The sequence below is a fragment of the Mus musculus genome, chromosome 11, assembly GCF_000001635.26.
Source record: "Mus musculus strain C57BL/6J chromosome 11, GRCm38.p6 C57BL/6J".
Lineage (NCBI taxonomy): Eukaryota > Metazoa > Chordata > Mammalia > Rodentia > Muridae > Mus > Mus musculus.
Window position 1 is genome coordinate 96,245,088 of NC_000077.6, and position 25,012 is coordinate 96,270,099.

A 25,012-nucleotide genomic window follows, 5' to 3' on the forward strand; every position below is an offset into this window, starting at 1 on the left:
GGTTCTATAAGAGAGCAGGCTGAGCAAGCCAGGGGAAGCAAGCCAGTAAAGAACATCCCTCCATGGCTTCTGCATCAGCTCCTGCTTCCTGACCTGCTTGAGTTCCAATCCTGACTTCTTTGGTGATGAACACCAGTGTGGAAGTATAAGCTGAATAAACCCTTTCTTCCCCAATTTGCTTCTTGGTCATGATGTTTATGGAGGAATAGAAACCCTGACTAAGACAGGGATGCTGTATGTGTATGTGATGTAGTGTGGTGTGTGTATATGTAGGGGGGAATGTGGGGACTGTATGTGTGTTTGTGTGTGTGTGTGTGTGTGTGTGTGTGTGTATTTGGGGGTCTGGGGAGCTGTGTGTGTATGTGGTGTGGTGTATGTGTGGTGTGTGTGTATGGAGAGCTGTGTGTGTGTGGTGTAGTATGTGTGTATGTGGAGGGGCTATGTGCATGTATGGTATAATGTGTATTGTGTGGTGTGTGTGTGTGTGTGGGGGGGACAAATAAAAGTAAAACCAGACCGATAAACCAGTACTCATGAGGGTGATGGGTAGCTTGGGCTACTTAGCATTTTGGAGACTAGCCTGGGCTTCGTGAGACCCATCTCACATAAATTCTGATCCTTCTGCCTCCACCTCCTGAATGCTAAGGTTGATTACAGATGTGTACCACCATGCCCAGTTTTGTGGTGCACTCTCCCAACTGAGAGCTCCATCCCCAGCCATATATTTTAAGATTTATTTTATTATTTTATGTGTATGAATGTTTTGCTTGCACACATGTCTATGCCTGGTACCTTGGGAGGTCAGAAAGGGTTGTCAAATCTGCTGAGGTTAGAGTTACAGATGTGAACTACCATGTTCTTCACTGCTAAGCTGACTCTGCAGTCCTCTAGCAATATTTCTACATTATTTTCCAAATCCCATTCCGTTACCTATTTGTTTGGTGTGTGTATGCGTGCGTGACAGGGCGAGGGGCCGGGGGGGGGGCGCGCTAGTGCACACACACTACTCGTGATGGAGGCACTTGTGAAGATCAGAGGACAAGTTGCAAAGTGGAACTGATTTTCTTCCTCCACGGTGGATCCCAGAGTTGAACTCAGGTCACCAAGCCTGAACTCCTAAGGTGAATCTCACCCTATCTTCATGGGGCAGTTAACCTTTGAACTCACCACTCATTTTGGTTGGCTGAAACTTTTGTTTAGAATGTTTGTATTTGTGCTGGGAAGTGCGGACTCATATGTAACTTTGGCTTCGTTTCAATTTTCTCATCTTACTAGCAGGATTATTTCCCCCTTCCTTAACAAATTGAGTTGAGAAGCATGGCTTCCTGTGATTTTCCTGGAGTTTCTTCAAGACTGACTCTGTCTTCAAGATATTTACTGGGTTCATCTCGCTTTTGGAAAAAAATAAATAAATTTATTAGCATCTCTCTCTGATTGATTTGCAACCCCCACCCTTTAGGAGAGGTTCTGACACAAATTCTATGTCTCTATAGACTTAAGTTTATTCTGGATATAGATCTCCTCTTAGGTGGCCTTTGGGACATCATGTCTTCCAACAAACCTACCCACAGGGCTGGGAGTTGGCTCCCCTGAGCTCTCCTCACAAACACAAGTTCAGAACCCCTGGAGGACCCATGGGGCTTGCTGGTCAGCCTGCCTAGGTAAATCAGCAAACTTCAGGTTCAATGAGAAGTTCTGTCCTAAAAACAACAACAACAACAACAACAATAACAACAAACAACAGCACATGCTCCAAATTGACTTCTGGCCTCCACCCAAGCAGGCACATATCTGTGCTTGCATCCACAACATGAACACATTCACATATACACCTAGCTATGTGAACAGTTTTTACTAAAGATAATTTGGATTCCTTCTCTCTGTCCTATTCATTTTGCCTAGGAATGCTTATCGATTTTTATTGATCTTTTCAAAAAGGTTTGGGAGACTGAGGATATAACCTAGAGTATAGCGCGCTTGCCTAGCACATATGATCTGAGTAAAATTTAATACTATAACATACCAGTATGTGTGGATATTTGCAGGGACATTGGCATTAAGTACTTATACTAGAAAAATTAAATCCCAGAATCACACAGACTTGGCCTGGTGATTCACACCCCAGCACTCTGTTTTGCCAGATGAAAGACTTCTAGAGGCCACGAGCATTCACATGTACTTAACACTGCTGAACTAGACAATTAAAAATATTTAGGAATGGAGAGGTGGGCCCATGGCTAAGAAAATTTGCTGCTCATTCAGAGGACCCATGTTTGAATCCCAGCACCCACACCAGGTGGTTCGGGCTTGTTCTTACAGAGAACCAGGGTTTCATTACTAGTACCCACATCGTGGCTCTCAACCGTCTGTAACTCTGGTTCTAGGGCATCCAATACTCTCTTCTGACCTCTGAGGACATCAGGGATGCAAAAACACTAATACATATAAAAGTAAATAAATGAATCTAAAAAATATTTAAAGAGTAATTTTTGCGTGTGTATGGGCTCTCTCTCTCTCTCTCTCTCTCTCTCTCTCTCTCTCTCTCTGTGTGTGTGTGTGTGTGTACATGTGTGGGCTTCTGTTGGCTGAGACCAGAGGTTGATGTTAAACACCTTCCTAAATTTGCTCTTCACCTTAGTTTTTGGGACAGGGTCTCTCACTAAACCTGAAGCTTTATTGATTTTGCTAGACTGACTGGCCAGAGAGCCCTAGGGATTTGCCTCTCTCTGACTTCTTAGTGCTAGGATTATAGACATAAACTGCTCAAGCTTTTTAGAGAGGGTCTAAACTCATGTCCTTAAAGCTTGGGCAATAAGTATTTTACTAAGTGAACTTTCTTTCTCTTCAGCCTCCTCAGGGCAATTTCTGTTGTATTTTACCACAACCCTCCAATGAACTAGAGCAACTAAAACAATCTTGGGCAACAACTTCAGAAAACCGTGAGTTACTACCAAGGATAACACCCCTGCCTTGTAACCCAGCACACCACTTCTGGTCTCAAAGTGCAGGTATCCAACAAAACACGTAGACAGAGAGATGGTGAGATGATACAGTGGTTAAGAGAATTGGTTGCTCTTCCAGAGAACCTGGGCTTGATTCTTAGCACCCACAGTGTGGTTCACAACAGTCTATAACTCCAATCCAGGGAATCTTTTTAAAAAAGATTTATTTATTAATATATCTAAGTACACTGTAGTTATCTTCAGACACACCAGAAAAGGGTGTCAGATCTCATTACAGATGGTTGTGAGTCACCATGTGGTTGCTGGGATTTGAACTCAGGACCTTCAGAAGAGCAGTCATTGCTCTTGCCCACTGAGCCATCTCTCCAGACCCAACCCAGGGGATCTTAAAGACCTCTTCTGACCCCTGTGGGCACCAAGCATCTACACAGTGCATACACATATATGTAAGCAAAATACCCATACACACAAAACAATTTTTAAAACAGGGACTGCCAGGCAGTGGTGGCACACACTTTTAATCACAGCACTCAGAAGGCAGAGGCAGGTTTCTCCGGACCTGGCCGAGCAGGAGGCGCCATCATGGGTGTTGACATTCGCCACAACAAGGACCGAAAGGTTCGGCGCAAGGAGCCCAAGAGCCAGGACATCTACCTGCGGCTGCTTGTCAAGCTGTACAGGTTTCTGGCCAGACGGACCAACTCCACCTTCAATCAGGTTGTGCTTCAGGTTGTTCATGAGCCGAACCAACCGGCCACCTCTCCCTGTCCCGCATGATCCGAAAGATGAAGCTTCCTGGCTGCGAGAACAAGACTGCCGTGGGGACGGTCACAGATGATGTGCGGATTCTGGAAGTTCCCAAGCTGAAGGTGTGTGCACTGCGGGTGAGCAGCCGGCCCCGGAGTCGCATCCTCAAGGCTGGGGGTAAGATCCTCACCTTTGACCAGCTGGCCCTGGAGTCTCCCAAGGGCCGGGGCACTGTGCTCCTGTCTGGTCCTCGGAAGGGCCGAGAGGTGTACCGACATTTTGACTAGGCCCCAGGAACCCCACACAGCCATACCAAACCCTATGTCCGTTCCAAGGGCTGGAAGTTTGGGCGCGCCAGAGGCCGAAGGGCCAGCAGAGGCTACAAAAACTAACCCTGGATCTTAACTGTTAATAAAAAAAACATTGGGTGAAAAAAAAAAAAAAAAAAAGAAGGCAGAGGCAGGTGGATCTCTGTGAGTCTGAGGCTAGCCTGGTCTACAGAGTGAGTTTCAAAACAGTCAAAGCTACATAGAGAAACTGTCCCCAAAACAAAACAAGACAAAAACCCAAACACACAGAGACAAGATTATTCAAAGCAGATTTTTCATAACAGTCTAAAACTGAGAATAGCCCAAAAGTTCATCAATCCTGATGAGTAAATTCATTGTGATGTAGTCTTACAACAGAATACAGCATAGCAGTAAAATGAGCTTATGTACTGTAGACTACAGCCATGTGGATTAGCCTCACTTCCCATACTAAGCAGATGAAGCCAACATAAAACAAACTCACAACGTCATTTCTGTGAAGTCCAAGGACAGACGACACTAATCTAAGATGACAGAAGACGGGACATCCTTTACCTGAAGGGTAGGTACTGAGTGGGTGGTTGCTGACTGGGAGGAACCACAAGTGCACCTTCTGGTAGGCTGTAGGCATTTGGATCCGCGTCACAACATGCACAATATCCTTTAATGTGTGTGAACTATCTAGCAATAAAAAGTACTGAAAAGAAAAGGTAAACGTAGGCAGATTCACAGAAGCAAAATTTTACCTTGTCCTTTTAAAAAAAAAAAAAAATCAAACCAAGCAAGGGCCACATGCATGCTAGGCAAGCACCCTGAGACTTAGCCACACACCCCCAGCCCCAATTTCCTATAAATTGCCACTTTGACATGCCATTTCTTCAGCAATTTAAGATGACCATACATGTGAGGGCTGGAGACATGGCTCCACTGTTTTTTCCAGAGGACCTGGGTTCAATTCCCAGCACCCATATGGTGGCTCATGACTGTCTATAACTCTAGTTATAGGGGACCTGACACCCTTACACAGATTGTGTGCATAACCAATGCTCATAACATAAAAATAAATAAATAGTTATAGAAAAAGATGGCCATAAATGCAAAACACTCTACTCAACTTGTTCCCATTTCACAGATGCAGAAACTGAGACCCAAAGAGAAGAGAGCTAGGGGTGGTGGATCATAATTGTAATCCCAGCAGTCGGGACTGAGAAAGAAGAATTGCCTGGAGTTCATGGTCATTGTGGGTTACATAGTTAATTTCAGGTCAGGCCAACCTGGGCTACAATGTAAGAGTTCCATGTAAAGAAGTAGGGATGGGGCAGAAAGTGTGGAGCCAGGCCTGGAATACAGAGTGAAAACACACCCTTACTGGCCTCCTAGGCAAAGGCTGGCATGAAGAGGCTAGACTGGGTCCTAGAGTCCCATGCTGGTGAGGATGGAAGTCAGAGATCTGGTCCAGTCCCGCCTCGGCTATTTGAGGAAGAGGAGGAGAAGGAGGAGGAGAAGGAGGAGGAGTGGGGAAGGAGGAGGGAAAGAGGAAGGAAGGAATGCAGGAAAGGAAGAAAGAAACTGTGAAATCCGGAGAGGTGGGGTGGTTCCTTGTAACCCTGGCTGCTGGAGTCTGAAACTCAGGCTAAATACAGATAAGTTGGAGCCAGATAAGTTTGGGCTTCAAAGAGAAAAATTTAAAAGGTTCAGAATTCCAGGGCTAAAACTCAAAGAAGTCTTTGGAGCCCAGGCTCTCTCTGTGACCTTGGTCAAGGTCGTTTCCTCCGGATCTACTTAAGCTGTTTATTCAGTAGGAAAAAAGAAAAAGAAAAGTGACTTAGGACCCTGGAAGAAAGTAATTTTCATAAGTAGGCAGGTGGCCGGCAACCTCCAGCCTGGTGCTGCTGTGTCTGCGTGGAGCGCGGGAAATTGAGAGGGTTGGAGGTGGGCTGCAACAGGCCGGAGGGGGAGGGGTGGAGGAGGGCTCTGCTCGCCCAGTCTGTCCTAAAGGGGAATCGGTAGCCTCCCGCCCAAGGTCTGCAGGCTTTCTTCCGTTCTTGGGCTCTTTGGGCCTCGCCCCTCCCTCTCACATTCCCAACTCCCAAGGACAACTTGTCGCTGGCTTCAGACGCCCGCCCTGCCTGAGGTTTCCTTGTGTCCCGGACTCTGCTGTTTTTCTTTTGTCTAATTTGTCCATTTCTGCACTTGGCAATTTCTTGGGAACTAACTTGAATCTACTTCTCCCTTGTCTGTAATAGTCTCTTCTCTCTCTCTCTCTCTCTCTCTCTCTCTCTCTCTCTCTCACACACACACACACACACACACACACACACACACACACACACACACACACACACTGTCTTCTTTTCTTCCTCTTAGCCATCTCTGGGTCTTCCAGCTGGCTCTGGCCTGTCCCTGGCACCTCCCAGCTACCTACTGATCCGACGGCGCCCAAGCCGGTATAGGCTGGTAAGACTGCTCCCGGGAAGGAGGCTCCGGGATGATCCACGCGGCCGCGCCCCGCACCCACCGGCGGCGCCACGGAGACGCAGAGTTCTCCAGATCCTCCAAGCGCCGTCGGCGCCACCACTCCAGACACTGTTCACGAGGCCTCAAAGCGTGGAGGCGGTGGCCCGGGGCCGACTCTCGGGTGACCGCCAATTTGGTCCCAAGACACTTCAGGATCTCGCAACGGATGGAGGACAGCGCGGTTCCAAGAGGTAGGTGATACGGTCCCCCGCCCTTGAGCTCATCTTGGGTAGGATTGCGCCGAGGAGGATCAAGAGTGGAAAGGCTCCCCGCGGCCTTGAGACCTGGTGGCATGAGCTTCGATCACCGACTAAGGGTGACCGAGCAAGCGAGAGCGGCATTGCGGCCACCAGCTTAACCTTGAGCTCCAGACCGACCTAGGTTTCTGGTTGAGAATTCAAGGACGCGCCGACCTCCCTCCCCAATATCTCTGGCTCAACTTCTCCACTCCAACGCGGGGGTACGGGCTCAGGGTCCCCTCCCCTTGTTCCACCGCATTTCCATCTACTCCAGTTCTTCCTGCTCACAAGCCTAGACTGTAATAGGACCTAAGGCGACAGAGGTGATCTGCCCTAAATGGCCTCCCTGGTGGGGATTACTTCGAAGAGAAAAGTGGCCATTCCTTTCCCGACAAAAAATGAAGCACTTCTGTCTGGGTGGGTCCAGAGGAGAGCCCCAGGTGCAGAACCAATGTGCACGCTCTCTTTGCTCTGTAGCTGCCCCCCACCCCCACCCCACCCCCAATGAATGGAGAAAGAATGAAGAACGCTGGGTTCTTTTGTCTTTGAGAGGCTGTGGAAAAAAAAATCCAGGTCCCTTACCCTCTAGATTGCGGGTTTTGATGAGACTCGGGGGTGCCTCTTGCCAAGGAGAGCATGCATCCCACTGAGGGGTCTAGACGCCGCCATCTTACTCGAAATTCACATCCACAGAAACGCTGCTATATGTGAGTGCGGGTTTTTGTAGAAGGGCCTGTTGTTTTTTGCACAAGGGTCGGGAGGTGGGGGGGAATTGAAATCTATAGGTGTGGTTTCTGGAGATACCGAAACCATGCGAGGTTTAAAAAGGCATGTAGAGAGAGAGTAAGCACAGAGAGGCCACGCACCCGTGGGTTTTGTGGAGTCTCTGAGGAGTCATTGAACACGAAGGCCTTAGGAATTCCGTAAGACAGCAAGCTAGTCAGTGAGCATCGGTGAGGATTTGCCCAAGCATGCCACAGAGACATAAAGTCACACACTCCCAATTACATCTGTGCTAAGTAACAAAAATAGCATTGTTTGCCTGGGAACCTCCCTTCTCCCCATTTCAAATAAGACAGTCTGCAGTGTAGTTCACATATGGTAGCATGCTGCCCAGGTCTGGGCTTTCCAGAAGAGATAGAATTGAGGAGACCCATCCTGGAGGATCTGGGCTTCCCGAGGGCCAAGTTCCTGTGTCTGGATACACTTAGCTTACTCTTTTGGGGAAAGAGAGACGGGCTTTTCCTGAGAGAATATTCTTTCCAAATGTTCCTGGGACCCTGGGACCAATTGCACTTGGTTACAAGTCCAGAGAAGCAGCCACCAGAGATCAAAGAAGCCTCCTTCACTTTAATTACATTGCTCTTGTCTCCCCACTCTCAGGGGTCTCCCACTCCAACATACACACACACACACACACACACACACACACGCACACGCACACGCACACGCACAAGCACACGAATGCAAGCATGCACGCATGAGAACCTCATATAAGGGGGCATGGGAGGCTGGAACCGTGTATCAGACTTTCCTCCTTGGAGTAAAACATTGGTTCTCAGATGCTGTAGAATTGTTGAATTTAGGAAGTGGTTTTTTGTTTGTTTGTTTGTTAATAATCTATGGTAATCTCCCTCTTGAAAAATTTCTCTTCCCTCTATCTTTCCCTCCTCATTCCCAGATTTGGTACGCTTCTCTCCAAATATAGAGGAACTGAAAATTCATGGTCTTTCCTGGTTTGGTGAGAAAGGTTAAAGAGGGAAAGGGAGGAATGAATATGTGCCCCAGGCAGGCAGCAGCTGAGGAGAGATGGAGAGATGTCACAGGCATCCAAGGCATCCCAGACTTAGATGGTTTTTGATTCTAAACTCCTTTCAAGGTCCAGTGGTGCCCTCTTCCCCAAGAGAAATAAGGATCATAGTTTTTGGGAGAAGAAAAAAAAATGTAGGTAGCCAGAGGACGCCTACAGTTTGGGCAAGAGACCCAGGCAGACAGAGAAAGGAATCCAGAGGGAGGGTTGTGGGGAGGGGGGTTGAGGATCTTTGGAAAGAATTTGGTCTGGGGGGACCCACATGCCTGTCCTGCTTAGCTGTCCAAATGGTTCTCAATCCCCAAACCCACTTTGATCCATAAATCATAAACAATGGAGAATATATATCCACACTTACAATCTGCTTACTCACACAGACACCTCCCAAGAGCAATGGGTTAAAAGCAGTTCTCTTTGGCTGCCCTGTAACTTTCCACTCAGCTTGGCAATGTAGAGGGGGCCAACTTGAGCTTCAGAGGAGTCTAGGGAACTAAAGAGCAGGGCTTGAACCTCTTGCTTCTCATCCCGCCCTGCGCCTCTTTTCCTTACTTCCAACCCAGACTTTCTCCGGAAAAATGACATAAAGCTTTCGCTCTTTCTCTTTCTCTTTTTTTCTCCCGTGCGCCCCATGTCTGAGGCTTTCTGATTCCTTGAACTTCAGTTTAAGGCCACCTCTCCGAATTGCTGAGGGCAGTTTGTGTCTGGAAATGAGGCCACACATGGTTAATGACTGTAGATCTTCACTACCCAACCCCCACTTTCACTGAGATTTCTGCGCTGAACCAGGTCAACCGTCACCTTTAAAAACACCAGTTGTACTGTGTTCCTCCTCAACGCGGAATGTAATCAAAGGGCAAAGGCACCCGGGGCCAGAAACTTGGGTCTGGAATTCCAAGGTCTTCTTTCTCAGGAAGATGTCAAGTGGCGATTGTTAGCCCACTTCCTGTTCTTCCCCTTTCCCTCCCTCTCTCTGGCCACAGTTATTGGGAGGAAAGCTGGATAATTAACCAAAGTGCCCCCACAGCTGTTCACTGGTTTGGAGCCCCCCCCCCCAAGTCTCTCCTGTCCTGTCCCCCTACTCCTCTTTTGAAACACTTCCGGACACCTGTTGAAGTCCGAGTCTAAGCTAAAGTGGAGAAAGAAGGGGCTTTAGTCTAAAATGCCTAGATATCAGGTGGTAATGACCACAGAAAAATAGGTCCGAGCCAGCATGGGCTTCAGAAGGCTAGCTCCTAAAGTCTTGTTAAAAAAAAAAAAAAAAAAAAAAAAAAAGAAGTCTCTCTCAAAAGTTACACCTTGAGTTGTAGCCAGAGTGTTTGCTGAGGACTGATCGGACTCTAGGAAACTCCTTCGTGGAGAGAGAAGTCAACGGCTACATACTTCACTTTTTAAAGACAATTAAAAGGGAGAGCGATCCCATTTCTGTCTTTAACTCCTCTTTAGTCCGATCCTTCCTTAGCCCAGGGACTGGGGCTCCTGGGCTCCAAGGTAAGCCAGGGGGATCAGAGGTCCCCTTCTGGGCCTTCTCGGAATGAGAAGTCTCTTTTTTAATCTTTACTTCTTTGGCTTCTGGTGGGACCAGGTATCTCTGGAGTTAAGTTATTGAAGGGAAACGACGTCTCTTTGTCTCCTCTCCAACTCCTTCTCGGACTCCTGGCTGCTAGCAAGGGTGCATAATGGATTCGCATGCCCCTAGTGTGCCCCCGGCCCCTCCATTGCACGAACATGGAGTTTGGTACCTTAGGCAATTTCACGTTGGACGTTGGGTTAAGTTACGGTGCGATCCGTTGGTCCCTCCGCAGCTGTGGCGGTGATGGTGGGGGAAGCAAAACAGGAAGACCGCTAGACGGAGAGGTGGCCAAGACTGTGAGCCGCAGATTCAAAGAGGCGGGAGAGAGCTTGGGTGGGGGCACCTTAGGTTTGTGCTCTGAGCCGGCTACCTCCAGAGCGCACGGACTCTGGAAGCCCCAGAGAGATTAACCCAGAGCGCTAGCTAGCAGCGTGGAGCTGGAAACTAGCGTTGTCATTGGGAAGTCGCATTGAAGGGGTAAAGGGACGTCGCAATCACACGGATGCTATCCTCAAACTGCAATGCCAAGGGCCTGCGGACCGACCTCAATCCCCACCCTCTGGGATCAGAGGAGATGCAGGTGTTTGGAGAGGCTCTGGTCAGACCCCACGCATACTAGAAACTCTGATTTACTGCCAAGTGGGACCTCACTGCTTAGGAGCCAACGGTCTTGAGAATCAGGGCCGCCGCCTCGGCAGGCTTCCTCGGTTTTTACCGAATGAGCATCCTCTGGGCGAGTCTCTGTATCCCTGAGCTGAGGAATATTTCTCCACCTTTGGGAACAATTTGCTTGCTTCCTCCGAGCCACAACTCCACTGCACCCGCCCCGTTTCCCAGCTCTGGGGTTCTTCTTTCAGATGCCACCTCCCTTGCCACCATTAACAGACACCTGCAAAACCCTACTAGGTCCCCAGCAAAGGAACACTTCCATCTTCTGGAGCCGGCCAATTAATTAAAGAACATTAAGAAGCCGGAGGAGCTGTAATGGGGCTGTTTGGAACGTGGGGGCGCTGATGAGGTCATTAACCTCGGAGTAAAGATTGGAACTGCAGACGCGCCTCTGGGCCCTTCTCAGCATCCGGGTTTTGATCACTCCACCTGTCCATAGTGTTCAATCTTTCTCCTCTTGTCCAGCGATGCGTTTTCCCCTTTATTTTCTCTTTCTCTGACGGCCCTTGGGGAAGGTTTTATTACCTCTAGGTATCTAAAACTAAATGCCTACTTCTACATACCTGTCACAGACCAAAATAACTCAAGAGGTCACAAGAAGTAATCACACACTGACCGTCTAGGCTCAAGAGTCTCCAGTTTGGCTCCTTAGACCTAGCCCTAAAGTGATGAAGCTGAAATTTCCTCTAGACCAAAATATACCCTCAAGAAAAAGACATTTTCAGGGGAGAAATGGTTTCAGAAACTTGCTCTGTGGATCAGCTCAAGAAAAGGCAGTAAGTAGCCACAGAGGGTTCAGGTCCTGGTGGAGAAACCCCTAAAACTTTGGTTACAGTAGGCACATTTTCATCATAAGGCAAGTGTGCAAAAACTAGTGTGTTGTAGGTTGCTTTGCCTCTGTCCCAGAGCTTGCGGCACCCATGAGAGATGCAGGATATTCTAGGGAAGGCCAGTGACAGTACCCACAGGGCTTTGTGGTACACATGGCTGCCCCTTTAGTTGGTTTTTCCAAGCAAAGTTTCACCGCTCTCTCATTCAGTTCTGGTTGCTTGTATATGAACAGCAGCGGGTGGAGAGGGGCTGGTTCATAACATTTTAGGGGCACTCACTGTTACTTTAAAAATTGATTAAAAAAAAAAAAACATGATCCCATCCCTTTTATGTAGTCTTCATTAAATCCCATAGCTTGGGGGGGGGGCAGAGTTAGGACTACTCAGTTCCTAGACTAAGAGCCATTTGAATTGAGGGAAGGGGCCAGTCTCTGGAAAACACTGAAACCAAATATTGGTCAGTTTATGTAGATTTCACTTCTTGTCCTTTGGCTGGTAGTTCCGTGTTTGCCAGGCCACCTTGCACCTTTGAAAATACTCAGGGCTGAGCATAGCAGTCCACATCTTTAATCCCAGGACTTGGGAGGCAGAATAAAGTGGATCTCTGTGAGTTAGAGCCCAGACTGGTCTACAGAGTGAGTTCGAAAGCAGAGAGAGCTACATAGTGAAAGTCTTGGAGAAAAAAACAAAACAAAACAACAGCCCAGCCATTTGGATCTCTGAGTTCCAGGATAGCCAGGGCTACACAATCTCTGTCAGAGAGGGGGGGGAAGAGAGGGAGAGGGAAGGAGAGGGAGAGGGAGAGGGGGAGAGGGGGGGGAGAGGGGGAGAGAGGGGAGAGAGAGAGAGAGAGAGAGAGAGAGAGAGAGAGAGAGAGAGAGAGAGAGAAGTAAAAAAGAAAGAAAAAGAAAACACTGAGACAGCAGCAGTGTCTGGACTCCCAGTGTAAGCTAGCCTTTCTTCCCCAGGACCAAGGGGACTGAAGCATGAAGCAGTACCGGAAGCTTTGCTGGAGAATGTTGATCTTGGTCTGGCAGTCTGACCAATTCCTATGGAGGCTGGGCTTAGGCAGACTGTTAGGTACAACAAACAACAAAACAAAACAAAACAAAACAGAAGCACAAACAAGCAAAAAACCTCAGGGGAACTCCTGGAAAGAGAAGACTTTCCCTAACTGTCCTCTAGCTGGTACCCTGTGAAATGGAAGCCAAGGATCCTCAGTAATGTAGTGCTCTGTGGTCTGTGTCAGTGTACTGATCCATGCTCTTCTGTGTCAGTGTACTGATCCATGCTCTTCTGTGTCAGTGTACTGATCCATCCATTGAGTTTCCTCAGAGCCTCTAACTGCCTGGGGCTGAGGCCTTGAACTGAGGTTGGGAAACATCAAACTAAAAGGAGAAGGATTTGAAAAGAATACACACACACACACACCCCTCTGGTACTGAAAATTGATCTTGGAGTCTTGTGGATTTTATGCAAGCACTCTGCCATGAGGCTACAGCCCCAGCCTGCTTCTGAATCTCTTTATCATCTTGTTTGTGAGACATGAAGAACTGACAACCTCTGGTGATCCCAGGGGACCTCCCTACTTTCCCTTAATGTCTTCCTCTGTTGTGGCTTATTTCAAGCCCATCAAAAAGAGGACTTCTCTTCTCTAGCTAGGAAAATTGTCCTGGCACTCTACCCCAGCTATACTCAAGCCACTTAGATCCTCCCCCCCACCCCGAAAAAAGTTGGGCCTCTTCAGGACCTTGAGAGTAGGAGTCCCCTCCCCAGGGCTATGTTCAAACAAATGATGGGGTGTGGAAATCACCTGCTTTCTTGTACACACTTATGTGAGTAACCTATGCCCTTCCTGGCTCTTCTCCATTGTCTGTACATTTCAAACAATCATGCCTTGGAGCAGGTAGGACCCTGACCATTGTTAGTTGCCTGCCTCTCAGCTGCCAAACCCAACAGCTCTGCTCTATGGCAAGGAACCAATGGCTAGCTAGCTAATAGTATTTAAACCCCTGCCTGAAAATGAAAAGAAAAAAATAATCAATTTTCTGCTTGGGACAGCTTAAATTGACTAATCGTGACTGTGACAACCTGACCTAAATGTTTTTAATCAGAGCAGAAGAAATATATACCCATTTGCTCTCTACTTTACTAATTAAAGAGAGCTAATTGGTGTTTTCAGGAACTTCCGACTGAGGGTCAGAAGCCTCTAGTCATCTTTTCACCCCTCTTTGCCCCACCCCGCCCTCAAAGGACGGTCCCCACAGTGGAGTTGGCCTCTTTCCATCAGACAATTGGGGGGGGGGGTGCTCCAGACCCTCTGGCTCCTCCTTTGCAGCCATTACTTAGGCCCTGAAAAGGACACACAGTGATTGGCCAGAAGTTCTTGCCCAGCAGGGTTGTCCCCTTTCACACATCCCTAGACTTGTTTCCAGGAGCCAAGACCTCTTGCTGGTTGCCAAGTCAGCAACGCCAAATTGGTGGAGTGTGTCTCCCACAGGAGGCCCAGAACTCAGCCCAGTGCTGGGCATGGGGGAGGAGCTCAGAAAATGTTCCTCTGATGTGGAATAAAAAGTCCCCACCGGGCAAAAGTCTCCACCTATATGGAAGGTTTCCTGGCAGGTGCAAGACCCAGTTCTTTCCAGTCATTTCTTACATGCTCTGTTTCACTTCAGGCTTCTGCTTACCTATCCCCCTCCCCCCATTCACTTTATATGGCAGACACCCCCCCCCCCCCACACACACACCTCAGCCAAGGCAAAGGAGTCACCTGGAAGCCCTTATACAACCAGCTTTGCAGATCCCCACTCCCCCACCTACCCCATGAGATCCAGAAACTTCAGGCTACAGGGAGTTTGAACCTGAAATGAGCCAGATAATTGCCCCAATTCGCTGTTCCTTATTGAAGAGATAGTTTACAGGCTAAGAGGTTCAAAGGGCCTCACTTTTATGGACACTGCTTTAAGTCAAAAGAATACATTACACACATACAGGCTGAGGCTCTCTTGCCCTCCAACCTAGACTGGTTCTCTGAGAACAAAGGAGACTTCCTCCTTCTCCTCCCTCCTCCTTCTTCCTCCTCCTCCCTCCTCCTCCTATCTCTGTCTTCCTTACTCTATTAATACTTACTAAATATTCTCTTTGCAGGCATCATACTTAATTCTAGGCACACAGTACATGAATTACTATAGCCACCCTGAGATCTAAGACATCCAGGTTTTTTTTTGTTTTGTTTTTGGCAGATGTATAAAGGAAGATATTTTTCAATCAGGAAGTGTGTGTGTGTGTGTGTGTGTGTGTGTGTGTGAGAGAGAGAGAGAGAGAGAGAGAGAGAGAGAGAGAGAGAGAGAGGCCTTGGCAAATCCTAATGGTTTAGGATATAACAGGATGGAAATAAAATGGAGGATAAGAATATCTTAAAGTTTTGAAATATAGAATGCTTTACTAAGAGGCAGATAGTTTCCCCTGCCCTGGAATGAACAAAGAAGGGAGGCAATTAACTGGCTAATTCCAAGACCCAAATGCTTTCCCTTGAAATGGGCGGATAATGAGGCCCACAGTATGTTCGCAGTTGAATTCGCCTGATGTCGCTCCATTTCCCCCCTAACTTTGGTGAATCCATTGGGCAATCACAGTGAGACGCACAGACGCCAGACGCTGCACGTGGACGCGCGCGCGCACTCACGCACTCACACACAGGAATGCTGACACACACAGACCCGACTTTATTCTGCCTCCAGAGTCTTTTATGACTCAGCCTTGGGAATGAAAGTAGAGTTTGGAGAGAAATAATGCGCCTGGGGCCGGATGGGGCGCAGCTGCTCCAGATGTGTGCTGGGTAATTAGGCGTCCGTGAGAGATGGTGCCCGGCTGGGAAACGTGCGTCCTCTGGGACCAGAGACCCCGGCAGGCACTGTGTCACAGTCTGTCCCATAGTTGGCTCTTTGCTGCCTGGTCCAAGGACTCCCTCACTCCTCTCTGCCTTTCCCTCTGTGCTGGGATTCTCTGGTCTCTCTGTTTTAGAAATAACTTAGGCAGATGGTTCCAGAAAAATGGTGTCTCTGTCACCCAGAAAGGAGAATAGAGGGTTTGATTTCTGCTGTCCCACACTTCTCAGGTCCTGAACAGCTCAAAGTTCCGAATAATTATTAGCCTGCCTTTGCTCCACCTAGAATATAATACAATTACTGGTTCTGGTCAAGAATGCCCTCTGGCTTTGGAGTGTATGACACATTCATATATGGAACACCTCTTAGTTTCACAAGGTTTTTAAACTTCACTTCCTTATCCAATGGTTCTTTTTCTTTTGGGCGTTCGAAGGCCTAAAGCTCTGGTCCACTCTCACTCAGCTAGGTAGGTAATGAATTGGCCATTTCCTGCCTTGCCTTGCGTTTGTCTTGGCTCTGTCTCCCATCTAAGTTTCCTCTATCTTCACTTCTAATGTTCTTATGGATTGTGTCAAATCTAAAACCCAGGAAACCCCAAATTTGCAACAAAAATGGTCTTTAAAGATTGTAGTTCTGGAATGAATTATGGTAAAAGAAAGCCATCACGTTTGTTGGCGTGAATGGTGTTGAACTAGAACATTCGCTTTGGAGCGATTTTTGCAGCTCTGCTCAACTATTCTTAATATTTGCTCAGATCTTGGGCTAACTACTTGATTTTTTTTTTCAGACCTTGGAGACTTCGTTTTCTAGTTGAGGGAGGGAGTTAAAGATGCTGGCTCTGAGCTGCAGTGGGCTGCAGAGGAGATCAAAGGAGACTCCGCTGTGGAAGGCTCCCCAGTAGCGGTGGGGGCTGGTGCAGCCTTCCTTAGTTGTCCAATCCTTTGGCAGGCAGCACTCTTTAATCTTGTTTCTCTTGCTTGGCAGAGGGCGCCAAAGGCGACGCGCTGGCGGCCAGCTCCAAGCCAACCAGGCCCATTGCGTCCGTCTGCAGGAACCTGTCCCTTCACCCTGCTTTGGACACTGAGCTTCGGAGGATCTGGCTGCGAGCTGATTCAACGCCAGGGCGCCGCCTAGAGGTCGGTCGCGTCCTCGGTCTCGCTCACCGACCACAGAGCTGCTTGTCCAAGCCACAGTGTCAGACTTAAACAAAACAAAACAAAATTCCTGCTTGGATCAGAGACTTGGCTTCTGGGACCGTTGACTTATCAGAAACTTGCCTCCTCTCTGCTTCATAACGAACCCCAGGAAGAGAGAGGGACCAGGGATCTCAAAGAAATATTTGTCCTTGTGGCACCGACTAGGTGGAAGAAAAGTCTCAACATGTCAGTTTCTTTTAAGGATCTTAGATTCTGTGTCTAGGTCTGCACTGGTTCGTCTCACTACCCAGATTGCTCAGCCTAACCTCCTTCTCCAGTTCGTGCCAGGACGATGCTTTAACTTCACGAAGAAAGGGGACATGGAAAAGTTACCCTTTTCTCTTAAAGATCCATTACAAGATTTCTAGATAATTTGGAGATGGACATGTTTTGGAAAAGAATTTGGAAAACATCTGTGTGTGTGTGTGTGTGTGTGTGTGTGTGTGTGTGTGTGTGTGTGCAGTGATAGGAAAAAATTGCCCACATAGCCTTTACTTACTAAGTAAACTCCCACTGGTGTCCCAGCAATAGTCAAGGGGGTACTTGGAGACACCAGTAGCCCTGCCCAGGGAAGTTTGTGCTGAGCCCTTGAAAGCTGATTTTTGAGATAAGGATGACCTTGGAAGGCATCCGACCAACAGGGTTGAGGTGTCCTTAAAGTCCATGCAGGCTTCTTTTTGGAGACTGAGATCAAAAGCCTGAGTTGTGGAGCTGCAGAGCCTCCAAGAATGCGTGCTCCGAGAGTGTGTATACACACAAGGTATGCTGAGCTAAAGGTGTACCTCTTCGGTTTTCCAAGGAGCCCCTGTCTCCAGTCATGGAGCTACAGAGACCAGGCCAGCAGTGGGCTGGGAGCCAGCACACTGATCTTGAGCCATGGCTGTCCCTGACCAGGCAGCTCTATTGGAGATAGAAAAATAATAGTTTTGAGCAGCTGAGGACCGTTGGCCCACTCTGTCCTTCTTCCTCCCTCTCCTATGTCTTCTAGAGGAAAATGCTAATCGAAGGTGTCAAGGTGTCACCACAGTGTTTCCAATAGAAGTGGAGGATGATGAAGACCAAAGGGAGGGAGCACACAGTGAGGATACATGATGGGCAGAGCTGCAGGGGCTCCCCCATGTCATTTTGGGAAATAAATATTCTGTAGGTATAAGATACTTTCTGTCCCAGGTGCTCTTCCCTCTTGGTGCCAGGTCCTCCCACAGGGTGGACTACAACACTACTGCTCACCCCTAGCCAATCTTTGGCAGAATGAGACTGCCAATTCAGCTTTTTTTTTTTTTTAATAGGAGACACCTTGGTATTTTCCGAGACCCCTTTAAAAAAAATCTATCTGTATTTTTTTAATCTCCAGAGGAGGGAGACTTGGCAGCACTTCCTGGAGGGAGGGATGAGTTGGCTAGGCTGCTGCTGCACCTGTGTGTCTGCGGGACAGGGGACCCCTCCTGGGTCTGCAGCTGAGCCTGAGATTATCTCAGCCTTTTGAGTGTATTTTAGACTCGAAGTTTTGGTGCTTGGTGATGAATAATTGGGGTGAAGGGAATCCCTTTGCTGTCCCCCCAAATCGCACAATCATGTACTTCCAGTACACAAAGAGGGTCAGAAGCCACTATCATGGCTCCTGGTTCTCTGGAGTCCCCGGAGAAAGAGAAATTTTTTTTTTCCTATTAGTTTTGCGCTGCAGTGCTCTGGTAGAACAAATCCGGATTCCACGAAAAATGTGGAGGGGGCGGGAGCAAACTGCCCATGACGGAAGGCAGTGGCAACTTGAGGTCCACTGCTTGCTTTGATTTGGTTTTGAAGCTTGTAAAAGAAAGGGAGAGAAGCAAGCAGTGAGACTCGGGGACAAGGAACGTCATTGTGCTGTCATTTGTGCTTTGTACGCGGGACAAGGAGATCCCCGCGGGTTTCACCTCTGGAGCGGTTCACTGCTCAGCCTCCTTCAAGCCCTGAGAGTTTTCCAAGTCTTATCCCCTGTCCTATTTTAACAAGTACCTGGCAATAAACGGGTGGGGCAGGACAAAGGTCTGGAAGCCGGAAAGCAGCGGAAAACCCTAAACCCCCGCAACAAGCAGATAGCACATCAGCTGGGCTTGTAGCGAGGAGTGCAGGGCTCCCAGCTCTGCCTAGCAGGTTGCTAGGAGCCCCGCATCCAGAGTCCTTGGCTTGGCTCTGGGTTCTAGGGGCCCAGGTTAGGCGTCCACAGGCTTCCAGTCCTGGCCACGGAGCTAGAGAGAAAGGCACAGAGGCCCGGGAGACTTCTCTCCACGCGGGCAGAGTCTGCAAGCTCCTTTAGCCTAGTAAATTGTTTTCCTTTCCTTATACCCGCCCCGGTCGTGTTTCTTTTCAGGACAAGAGGGGATATAAACTGTTTGAAGTTCATCAGCACGGTGAAGTTTTATTGTATTTCCGGTCCCTAAAAGAGAAGCCGGCAGCCAGGCAGACTCCCTCCTTATCTCCGAGTTTCCACGCCAGGGACACACACGTGGCCAAGCGGACACTTGCCTTCGGGAGCAGGGAGGGAGAGAGCCCGCTCCGATCGACTCTCCCTCACCGGCTCAGGTAAGTCTAAGAGGCCTCTGATAGTTGTGGCATCAACTGAGCCACAACCTGTGAGGATGTGCGAAGTGACTTTGTAGGGATGGAAGAGAGCGGGAGACAAGGATGTACTCAGACTAGAGGAAGCAAACTTGTTCTCTGCCTTTCCCCAGCCAGGTCCTCAACGTCTCCACTTCTTTGTAAATGTGGAAAAGAGTGGCCTACCTGGGGCTGTCCAGCAGCTGTGAAACCAGAGTCCTATCGTATGCCAGCAGAGTGACTGTTTCAGCCTTATTGTTTGTGCCCTAGAATTCACGGTGCCTTCTAACCCTGACTTTCTCCATCAATTTTTTTTTCCTCAGTTCTACTTGGCTCCACTCTCCTGTCTACTCCCCTGTCTCAAGGCTGGGGTTGCCTTAGAGTTGGATATCTGAGAGCTGCCTGGGAGTCTGGGTAACCCTGGAGCCCAGGGCCTGGCCAGATGGTGAGTGTGTGCGAATCTCCCTAGCAGTTTGAAGTTAGGAATCCTTTTCATCTGGGGAGCCCTCCAACTCCGGTCTGTGCTGAGAGGCCAAGTAGGTATCTCACAAAGGCCCTGGCCGGGCTTAGACCTGGGCCTTGGTCAGGATTCTTGAAGTCAGTTCTGGATTTCTGGGTCCAGTACTTCAAATTCCTGGTTAACTAGCAGCGGACCTCTGTTAGGAAAAAGTGGAAGAAAACAAGTTAAGCAGAGGAAGTAAATTGCGTGGCCATTTTAGCTCACGGGGGGGTGCCCCAGTGAGCCCTCACCCGCCAGGCAGCTTGAGCCGGGACTGTTGAGTGAAGTAGGTAGTTTCATGTTGTTGGGCCTGGCTTTCTGAACACAACGACATCAAACCACCTGATTCATGGCAGTTACTGCTTCTTGCTTAGCTGGGGGAGTTCGGTAGGGTTCCTCAGGACTGGCGTGTCAGTTCCCCCTGCAAAATAATAAAACAGGCTTGAGGGTCCTCAACTGAGAATAGCAAAGATGTTCCCTCAAGAAGAAACCTGGGGAATTCTGAGGATGTCTCTTCACCTTTTAGAGATAGATGGGTAGGTAGACAGAGAGAGGGAGAGGGAGAGGGAGAGGGAGAGGGAGAGGGAGAGGGAGAGGGAGAGGGAGAGGGAGAGGAGAGGGATAAAATGTGAATATTGTTATCTCTCAAAGGCAATGTAGGGGTTAAGCTCTTTTGCTGCAAAGTCAAGGATAACAGTCAGGGCTTCAAGCCTTTGGGTTGTAGGCTCCTGTCTGCAGCCAGATCTTCCCTGAAAGGTCTCTGCACAGAATTGGTTTCCAACAGGGCTACGGGGGTGGGGTGGGGGGGTGGGGGGTTGTCCTCTGAGTCTTTGTAATCTTTGGATGGGGGGTGGGGGAGCTATACCTCAGCCAAAGTTTGAAGCTCCTCTAAGGAGCCAGTAGGTCCCAATCCCAAAGAGAAAAATCAAGACCCTTTGCAGTCTCAGCCTTCAGGTTGTCAGGGTTCCTTCTAGGGCCCCCTAGTGGGACAGGGCTTCCTGTGTGTGTGTGTGTGTGTGTGTGTGTGTGAGAGAGAGGGGGGGGGGTATGAGGAGTCCTTCCTTTCCTAAATTCTAGTTGGCTCTTTACCCACTAGCTGAGCTGGCCTGTGGGTTCACACAAAGCCTGAGGACCTCCAGCCTCTGGGAGAAGGGCCTAACCAGCAGGGGAATCTAAACTGCTAGGTTACTCAGTATGTACAGCCTGCTGTAATGGCGGGATTAGAGTCCGGACAGGGTAAGGCAGTTTGTCCTCTCTGACCCTAGCCCTTCAAGGCTGCTGCTGGCTCTGTGCCCAGGAAAGAAGTTCTTTGGAGTGCTGGTGGGAAGAAGGACTTGCCAACGAATAGGCTAACTTTTGTTCCTAAACCCGTTCCCTGCTTGAGGCAGAGGAAATGTGCAAGGGGCCCATGAAAGAGGCCCTGACCGGATGGGACTCGGCGCCAGGCTGATTTAGATTCGGGGTGGGGGGGGTTGGGGGAGTGGGGATCGGTGGGTTGGGAGGGGGCATTGAACAAGAGGCCTCTGCAATGGCAGAAAGCACAGAGAGACCCACTCCCAGTGCAGAGCAGTCTTTCTACAACTCACTGCTCTGATTAAAAAAAAAAGAAAAAAGAAAAAAAAAGGACCTTAGACAATGTCCTATGACATCTGCGTATCTTCCTCTGTGGGCTAAGGGGGTCTGGGATGTTCCTGCTGCCTTACCTTGCTTCTTTGAGGACTACTTAGAAACCCAAACAGGCAACAGAAGCCTGGCCACCTTCCCTCCCTTGGTTCCCCACCCACCCTGGCCACCTCCTCCCAGGAAAAGTGCTGTAAAAAAATAAAAAAGAAAGAAAGAAAAAAGAAAAAAAAAAAGAAAAAGGGGGGATTTAAGAGAGAAAGGAGGAAATAAAGTCTTTGGAAAGCAGAGAGTTTTACAACAGCCAAAGGTTTTATGGAAGCAATTATGTAATAGCTTTCTACCTGCTCAGAACCCTTTCCGCTCTGCCTGCCGCCCACTGCCCACTCCGTTTGGTCTCCTTGATGCCTCCTCCCAAAGGACTCAGTCACCTCCCACTGTCTTGGATATCTGTGATGGCTGAGAGTTGGTAAGAAGATTCCTCAGGTCCAATGGGGCCACTGACCTCTGACATCCTATGCCGGATGACAGAAGATTTCGTTATTTTTCAATTAAGACCCTTCCTTGGGGTTGTGGAAGCTCCCAGGTTTGAGTCCCTGTGTACAGAACTTGATACCTGTTTGGAAATTATTTTGGACAAAGGGCGTGGGTTCTGGGATCTTATTTTTCGCCTCCAATGTCTAATGGAACATGTATCTTCAAACCTCACTGTATCCCAGAGTAGGTCTGGAGTCTAACCTGGGGCTCAGAAGAAATGTCTCCAGTGCCTGGGGACTTTAACAAGGTTGTTGTATGCAGCAGTGTTTTGTCCTTCACAGTGCTATAACCTTCACAGTCACCTGAGGACTGACACACTCAGTTGGCTCCTTTCCCTTCACACTTGTACAAGATACAAATAATAATATCTCCACCCTTATCCCCTTCAATACCATGAAATAAGTGTCACATAGTGCATGCTGTCTCTGCCGGCTGGGGGAAGATACGAAGTAAAAAGTAAAAAGATTTCATGGCTGGATAACAAAAGTCACCAAATTTCATGACCTTTTCTGGGTCAGTTGGAGGTATTTGTTTCATCTTCCATTAAAATGTTCCAGCAGGACACTGTAATTGAATCCAGCTTTAAGTCACACACATTTGTTTGAAGATGTAGTATGAATTTTGCTTGGATACTAAGTTAGGAGGCAAGATTCACATCAGCTTTTGTATAGCCAAAATTTAGACATTAATATCCAGGTTTTTGTCTTCCCTATAGGTGTATTGTTTTTTTAAAAAATATATGCACACCAGCTTTGGGGTTATATTTAAAAAAACAAGACATAATCACTGTTAGCATTCATTATTCACATAACCACATATGAACAATTAGATCTTAAATGCCTATGCCCCGACACATTTAGTATTACAGTTGGAAAGATAATTGTATATCCTATAAAGGTATATAATAGAGCATATTTGACCTCTAGACTCCCTTACAGAAATATTAGTTTGAAACAGACACGCAAGTCAAATACATCTGCTTAAACCCAGAAGGCATCAATATCAGCTGTAGCTTATCACCTAAAAACAAACTATTTTCTCTTTTCTCACAGTTTTCTTCCCCCCCCCTTGTACTCCCATTTCAATCTCTAGATTTTCTCTTCTTACTGACAGAGACACCCTCACCCCACCTCCCACCAAAGACTCTCCCAAAATGCAGGCACTTACCCCGGCTGGTTGTGGTCAGCAGCAGCCTCTCTTCTTGGCTGCCCTGGGCCCCAGTGTGGTCCAGAGGTTTTGCCTTCCTGTTTTTGTTTGTTTGTTTGTTTGTTTTCATGCTACATGCCACTAGCCCCAGCTGTGTTCAGCCAAAGCTCCAGTGTAAGACATGACAAGGGGCTTTAGGGGATGTGGGGTTTCCTTTCTCTCTAGGACTGGAGGTGGCTTGCAGAGAGCTTTGCTCTCTGGACAGAGTGACCCCACTGTAATGTGACTTTTGTTAAGTATCTGTAGGTCCTAGGGGCCACAATTCTGTGTGTTCTGGCATGGTGGGTACCATTGCCTAGGAAGGGAAAAAGATTTGAGGGGTTCCAGGGATCACCAAGCATTTCAGCAAGGGGCCACCCACCCTGGTGACCATTTTGTCCTTTGCCTCTGTTGAAGCTGAGCTCAAGTTTGAGGCAGCAATCCCTTCTGGAAAGCTTGCAGCAAGGGTGAGACTCCTTGCTGCTGCTGCTGCTGCTGCTGCTGCTGTCTTCCCCTGGAGGGGGTGAGATGGGGTATACACCCCAGGGATGAGGGGGAAAGTTCATTCTCTTCTGTAATCACCTCTCCAGAGAAGACAAGCTTCCCAAATCTGTCTCTTCCACTTTGTGTGCCCCCCCCCCCCGCAATCCCCAGCATCTTCTTACTTAGAAAAACTACTTCTTACTTAGAAAAGAGGCCTGGGTCTCCTCTTCACCCATCAGTGATTCCAGGAGGGATTAAGAACGGCTCCCTGGGCAGCTATAACCCACAAATATGAATTTAAACGGATTATCTCCCTCTTACAGGGCACAAGCCAGGAGCCCAAAGGTTCTTCCTCTGATCCTTTCTCTAAACTAAACCAGTGAAGAATCTGCAGCAAAGCCCGGGAGAGGAATGGGAACCAGGAGGGCAGCGGGCAGAGCCCAGCGCCTATACAGCTTGGGTCTTAAAAACAGCCTTGCTCCATCACGTTTCCATAAATAAAAGAGCCCCGGCCCAGAGTTCACATGTCCTTTTGGGCCCTAATTTATATACTACAGAAAATCATATACCCACCTCGACATGCTTCATAACGCTGTTATTTATGGCTGGGGAGGGGATTTTTTTTTTTTTGGCCTGAAGACTATATTTATTACAGGTAAAACTGATGGCAGATTTCATAGGACTAGCAAAGCAGGAACAGGTGCTCTGCCCTAACTATGATTCATTCGCTCCAGGCCCAGCTTCTTGCTGGCAGATCCGGGAAGCTCTCTTGACTTTTCCAAGCGTCCAACCGCTACTTAGAAGAATTTGCATCGGATTTTTGTTTCCCCATTTGGATACTACAGGGAAAAAAATAGATCTTCACGCTGTTTGGTTCCGGATCTGCTGGGCTGTCGCTCTCCAAGAGCGTGGGTGGAATTGAAGGGGCCGGCTGGGCGCCCGCATTGATCTTTAAAAAATCATTTTGAAATCGCCATAATGTGAAGAAATATGGCGCTTCGCCCTCGTATTTCACACGTAATGACACGAGATGGCTTCATTTAGAAAGACAAGCGGGCGGGACTGTGTGTGTGCTCTCGGAGGTGATCCGCAGCCTTCCACTGGGCAGTAGGGGTACTGGCTAAAAACATATTGACCCCCAAGTTAGAACGGTTCCACTTTTTCTAAAAGAAGGGGAGGCTAAGGAGGGAGTCATGGCCCCCGGAGCAGTCTGCCTAATAACGGTCCAGACTCAGAGAATAGCCAAGAAATCTGTCTTTAAACCTAACCCGAGGAAACCAAGCCTGTCTAGGGGCCCGGCCTCCCAGAGCACCACACCGGGGGAGGCGCCTGCACCCAGGCAGAAGCTGTAGAGGCAAGAGCTGGGAGAGCCGCC

The 25,012-nt window shown here is 48.4% G+C and overlaps 2 long non-coding RNA genes, 1 other non-coding gene and 1 pseudogene across 3 annotated transcripts; 3 read left to right on the forward strand and 1 right to left on the reverse strand.

Moving 5' to 3' along the window:
- Gm11539 (predicted gene 11539) lies at positions 3,511 to 4,141 on the forward strand (annotated as a pseudogene).
- Gm53 (predicted gene 53) lies at positions 6,573 to 19,397 on the forward strand. Its single transcript, NR_037977.1, has 3 exons — positions 6,573 to 6,726; positions 16,525 to 16,676; positions 19,087 to 19,397. It is a non-coding gene; the product is annotated as a predicted gene 53 (long non-coding RNA).
- A 356-nt stretch (positions 19,398 to 19,753) lies between these two features.
- Gm51876 lies at positions 19,754 to 23,964 on the reverse strand. The gene is made up of 3 exons (XR_003949606.1): positions 23,137 to 23,964; positions 20,064 to 20,233; positions 19,754 to 19,969 (listed from the first exon to the last, which is right to left on the reverse strand). It is a non-coding gene; the product is annotated as a predicted gene, 51876 (long non-coding RNA).
- Mir196a-1 (microRNA 196a-1) lies at positions 20,077 to 20,178 on the forward strand. The gene has a single exon (NR_029721.1). It is a non-coding gene; the product is annotated as a microRNA 196a-1 (primary transcript).
- Positions 23,965 to 25,012: the final 1,048 nt, after the last annotated feature.